The sequence below is a fragment of the Elephantulus edwardii genome, unplaced genomic scaffold, assembly GCF_000299155.1.
Source record: "Elephantulus edwardii isolate Elephantulus edwardi_28Jun2011 unplaced genomic scaffold, EleEdw1.0 scaffold00057, whole genome shotgun sequence".
NCBI lineage: Eukaryota > Metazoa > Chordata > Mammalia > Macroscelidea > Macroscelididae > Elephantulus > Elephantulus edwardii.
This window is the reverse complement of record NW_006399807.1, coordinates 2,452,122-2,458,747: the sequence shown is the minus strand read 5'-3', so window position 1 is coordinate 2,458,747 and position 6,626 is coordinate 2,452,122.

Sequence of the window (6,626 nt, the reverse complement as noted above, 5' to 3'; positions counted from 1 at the left end):
AGAGAGACTCTGGCTTCTTTGGGGGCATGAATGAGACAGGAGTGAGACATGATGATGTTGGTCTCCATAGTCTCTCAGAAAAGAATGTGTGTTTATGTGTGGATTGTGGTCTAGGGGTAATTAGGTTAATATTTGGCATCTCCTGAAACAAATATTTCCTTAAATCCTATGCAAGCATTAGTAGAGGCTATGAGGGAAGCACCTTTTCAGGCTTCACTGGAGGTTAGACAGATGGTATGGCAATGGCAGGACCACCCAGTACAGTTGTGGAGATTGCAGTCTACATACAAACTATGGCCAGGAAAGGAGATGGAGGGCTGATATTTAACCTGCATCTCACTAGTACAGACGTTGTTGTTGTTGTTGTTAGGTGATATCAAGTCAAGTACAACACATAGCAATTCTGTGAACAACAGATCTGAACCCTGTCCTATCTGGTGTCACTCTCACCATCTCTGATATACTTGACCCTATCGCTGCAGTCACAGTGTCAATTCATCTGGTTAAGGGTCTTTATAGTACTGTACATAGAGTGTTGATATCTTATATAATTAGAATAAGCCCTCCCTCTTTTCTAATTCTTACTAAGATAGTATACTGGGCAATACTTTGAATTTTAAGATATTCCTAAATCAATTAAATTACATTTTCAGTGACAGATTTACTGATACAAATACTTCTCATGGAGTGACTTTGTGAGATGAAAGACAAAATGTGTACCCTACTCACTTCAAGGCTGTATCCTTTCTGCATACCTATTTAATCTGTATACTGAGCAAATCATTCAAGAAGCTGGACTTCATGATGAAGAACGTGCATCAGGATTAGAGGAAGACTCATCAACAACCTTCGTTATGCAAATGACAGAATCTTGCTTGCCAAAAGCAAGGAAAACTTGAGACACTTGCCACAGAAGATCCAAGACTACAGTCTTCAATATAGAATATATCTCAATACCAAGAAGATAGAAATCCTCAACACTGTTCTGATAAGAAATACCATGATAGAGACGAGATTGAAGTTGAGAATGACATAATCTTATTTGGATCCACAATTAACACTCTTGATACCAACGGTCAGGAGATCAGTAGATATATGTCATTGAGAAATTCTGCTATCAGGGACTGAGTACTACCAAAAGTACTGAGGAGCAATGATGTCAGTTTAAAGACTAAGGTGTGCCTGATTCAGGCCATAGTTCTTTCAATCACTTGCTGTGCATCTTTGAGCTGGACAATGTATAAAGATGACAAGAAAAATCGATGCCTTTGAGTTGAGGTGTTGGAGAAGAGTATTGAATATCACATGGACTGTAAAAAAAAACCAAACAGATATGTCTTGGGGGAAAGTGCTGAGAGGCAAGAATGGCAATGTTTGTCTCACCTACTTCAGGCACAATATAAAGAGAAGCTATTCCTTGGAATGAGCCATCATGGTTAAAGAGAGGAAGACCTTCTTATCATAAGACGGATTGACACAGTGACTATAGCAATAGGTTCAAGTATATCACAGATGATGAGGATAGCACGGGATAGGATAGGGTTCAGATTTATTGTTCATAGGATACTCAACTTGATGGCACCTAACAACAACATTTAGTTACAAGGGACTTAACGTCTTCTAGGGGAATAAAAAGCAAATTGTAGTAATAACTCAGAATAAAAGAGCACCAGAAATTTAGAAAAGGAAGAGAACTTAAAAGCGATATATTCAAATCCCTCATTCAGACATGGAAAACAAAATTTTAAGTATACTGGCAAAGGCAGTGCAAATTAAAGATTGAAAGACTAATCCTTAATTCAAGAGATCTTGTTTGTTCTGTTAAAAGAGAATTAAACAAAAAAAGAGAGAATTAAACCTAAGACATTTTGATATAGATCAAGAAAATCTTTGTTTAAAATAATAATCTTCCAGTCTTAAGTTGGATAATATTTGCAGTGAGAACATGGGCTAACAGAATGTTCTTCCAACAGAAATTGTTTGTCAGGGGAGGATGCTATTCCCCAGGGAAAAGGATAGCCTTCTTAGCAGCTACTACTAATCTGAGGATAAATACTACATTAGAATAATTGTACCGGAAAACCAGCTCTCAGCTATATTGACTCTCTGTTCCCTTTAGAGATAAAGTAGAACTCCTCGTTTTCAATATCTTCTTTAAACAATAAGTTGTGCAGTCTGAGCCCAACTCTGACCTACTTCTGATTTAGCATTTGTGGTGAGAAACTCCAGGAATTTCCGAGGTAATCACCTTGTTCTGCGGCGGAGTGGTGTGTTTAGATAGAGTAAGGTCATTCCCAAAATAGAACTCTATCTATCAAAATAAGGACTACAACCTTCATTATGGATTACATCTCAACATTACAAAAACAAAAATCCTCACCACTGGACCAACAGACAGCATCATGCTAGATGGAGAAACAATAGAAATTGTCAATGATTTCATCTTACTCAGATCCAAAACTAACAACTTAGGGACCAACAGTCAGGAAATTATTGGGAAAGTCTGTAGTCAAGGACTTCTCCAAAATGCTAAAGAGTAAGGATATCAGTTTAAAGACTAAGATGCTCCTGATCCAAGCCATGATCTTTTAAATTACTTGCTATGCATCTGGGAGTTGAACAGTGGATAAAGACAACAGAAGAAGAATTGATGCATCTAAGTTGTAGTACTGGAGAAGAGCACTAAATATCTCATGAACTGACAAAAGAATGAACAAATATGTCTTGGGGAGAGTACAGCCGAGATGCTACTTAGAAAGAAGAATTATGAATCTTCCCCTCATATACTTTGGACATGTTGTTAGAAGGGGTCAGTCCTTGCAGAAATATATCATGTTCAGAGAAGTTGAGGATCAGTGAAGGAGCAGAAGACACTAAATGAGATATATTGAAACAGTGACTGTAAGAGTGGGCTTTAGTGTGCCAGAGACGATGAAGATGGCACAAGATAAGCCAAGTTTCAGATGTAATGTTCTTTGAAATGCAATGAATTACTCATCTTCAAGGCATCTAACAGCAATAATAATAATATAATAATATAAATTGGAGTTTACCACTATAATCCTTCCATGAACCAAACAGAAAGTACTAGAGTGAAAATCTTTCAAAAAATTCTATGCTTTTACTTCCTTCTCAATTGAGATTGAGGCTTTCAAGGAATACCTTCATATCCTGTTCCGTTCAACATAAGTTTTCCTAGTCACCATCCAACTATTTTTCTTCCCATTTATGTCAGGAGACTTCGTTCTTTTCCAAATCTAAGTCTGCCCCTTTCATTCAACATACAGATTTTCTCACTTCCCATCAATTCTTCTAAAAAAAAATTCTTGAATATTGAGGATGCAACATACTTTCTCTTCTCCTCAATTTTTTTGAAAGAATAATCTTCACCCATTTCTTCCATTTCTTCAACTCCCATTCTGTACTATAAGTCATATAACTGGCATCCCAAATCCATGACTTTGCTATCTTCAAGTTATTCTTTCAAGTCAAGATGACTTTTGCTAAAGCCTGGAAGAAAAAAAAAGAAGAAAATACATCCTTTTCACTCAGGTTATTTCTGATTTATTTCTGCTATCTTCATGTTCTTAGCTTTGATCTTCCATAATTAAGGTGCATATTTAAACTATTCACTGTTCTCATTTCATCTCCAGCCAAGACACCAACACAATCAATTGGTTTGCAACCAGTGCATCTAGCAGTCTGGCAGGGGCAACTAGTAACTAAGACTACCATCAGGTCAATAAAGTCCAGAACAGCCTTAGGAAAACTCTTATAGGAAATAATTCTTTAAGTAAAGAGATCACAGAAAGGACTAAAGAAAACTATTAGAGAATTCAAGGTCATAGGAAAGGTTTTTTGGGTGTTTTGTTTGTTTTAAGAAGAGGTAATTCTAATATCTAATAAGAAATCTCTCTTTCAATTAACTGCCTCTGAAAATCTGCTGGAAATTCAGGTATGGATCAATTCAGACTCAATGGCACATGACAACAACAACATTCACCAAGTGCTTATTGTGTTTGTTGTTGTTGTTAGGAGCCATTGAGTCTAGTACAACTCACAGCAATTCTAGGTGTAACAGATCTGAGCCTTGTCCTAACTTGTATGGTTCTCCTTCTGACATACTTGAGCCAAATTACAATAGTCACTGTGTCGGTTCAACTTGTTGAGGGACTTTTTTGTCAGTCCTCCACTTATCTAGGTATATTGTGTTTGAGGCACTATTATAATCTTTATAGGCATTGTCTCCTTTAAGTTTAATGATAGAGAAGATAATCCGAATGTGTCAGGATTTTAAATCTTTTATGTCCAGTGTTAATAGCTGGTCTGTGGTAGAACTGTATTTTTAACTGAATCACTATTTCTTTAGTTTGTTCTCTTTACCACTGTGTTAAACTGTGTTCTCAAAGGCCATTGATTAAAAAAAAAAAGAAAGAAAGAAAGAAAGAAAAAAGGCCATTGATATCTTGAAAGATAAATGGAGTTTTTTTTAACATTTAAAGACAATAGAGATATTAATATCCAGGATGCTAAAGCTAGAAGAGGTGTTAAAATAAAAAAGTCAAGTCCAGTGCAATTTTTGGGTGAGGGTGTGAGGGAAATTGAAAGAATAAACTAAATAAATAAGTAAATAAACTAGTGGGGGGAAATATAACAAAAAAGCTTCTTCATAAATAGAAATTATATTCATGACCATTGAAATGACCAAAAAAGGACACATTTCATTTTAATGGTAATTTAGTCAAATTGCCACAAATGAATCTACAATTTTGCACATTTATCAGAGAGTGTTCTTGGTGGTCTTTCATTTCTGTGCATGGGGTTTAATGTATGTGTGTGTGTGTGTGTGTGTGTGTGTGTGTGTGTGCATGTTTCAGTGTTCTTTGCAACCTATTCCTAAACAAAAGTCATTAATGTCTTTGTGCACTTGATATGAACGTGTCAATTCTTTCCTTGATAGTATAGACACACTTGATAATTAAGACTATTTCATATGTATTTGAAAAGATAGGGTCGCTATGAGTCAGAAACGACTCGACGGCACATAACAACAACAACAACAGTTTAATACTCTATTAACAAAGTATAAGAAAACTCCAAATCCATTGGCATCAAGCTGGTTCTGGTGCATAGAAAATACATAGGACTGTTTCGTAGGGGATCCAAGGATTAAATAGTTTCCTAGGTGATCATCTTAGCAGAAGCCAACTGCTGCATCTTTTTTCCAAGGATCACATAATGGGTTCAAACTACTAATCTTTCTGTTAATAGTTGAGTACTCTAAAGTCATTAGCTACTACATAGCGGAGCATGTAGTGCTGCAAGGTAATGCAGAAAGTGATGTGATGCAATGCTCTGCTATGATATATCATACTATGTTATGTTATGTTGTTACGTTAAGTGTGCTGAGTCAGTCTGACTCATATTTTGACCTCATGTACAATGGAAACAAACACTGTAAAGTCCTGTGCCATCCTCACAGATGTTACTATATCTTAGATCATTGTTGAAGTTTTGTGTCAAGTCCTGTGCCATCCTCACAGATGTTACTATATCTTAGATCATTGTTGAAGTTTTGTGTCAATCCACCTTGTTTAGGATCCTCACCATAGTATAGAATTTGGGATATATCCATAAGAACTACTTTTTAAAGCATATTGTTTTGATGTTCTCTCTTGTACTAAGAGCTGTTCATTAATTATAAATGGCTGATCCAGGTCATAGTCTTTGCAATTACTTGCTATGAGTCTGAAAGCTGTACAATGACCAAAGAGATAGAGGGAGAATGGATGTCTTTGAGTTGTAGTGCTGAAGAAGAGTATTGACTATACCATGGACTGCTAGGAGAACAAACAGGTTCATCCTAGAGAGGGTGAGGCCAGGCTGATCCTTGGAGGGATAGATTCTGAAGCTTCGTCTGACATACTTTGGATATGTTGGAAGGAGGGACCAGTTCTTGGAGAGGGACATAATACTTGGGAGGGAGAAGGAATAGAATAAGAGAGAAAGGTTCTCAATTAGATGGATTGATTCAGTCACTGGGGTAATGGAGGTAGGTGTGTCAAAGACATATTATAAGATTGACACAAGATATAGCAGGTTTGAGGGCTGTTGTATATACAATCACTATGAGTTGTAGGCAACTCTTGGCACATAACAACAACAGCAATAATTCCCCATTATAAAAAAGGAAGGGAGCTCCAGTGGCTTAGTTGTGAGGAGTTGTACTGCCAATACAAAAGTACATAGTTTGAATCTACCAGCTGCTCTACAGGAAAAAGATATGTAATCTCCCATGCAATTTCCTGTTTCTAGGAACCCACCGACAGGTCAACTATAGATCCCTTATGACTCAACACAACAAGAACCTATCAGTTTGTTAACTAAAGGATTGGTGGCTTGAACTCATTATCTGATCTCTGAGAGAGATGGAGATGGACAGTCTCCTTTTGCAAAGTTTTACAGTCTCATAAACCTGCTGACTGGTTACTTCAAGTCAAAATTGAGTTTATAACAGTTCATTTGGCTTATTATGATTTAAAACAGTACCTTATATTTACTATTTTCACAGTAAATTACATGTATCATTAAGATGTTCTTCTTTGTTGCATTTTTTCCCCAATACA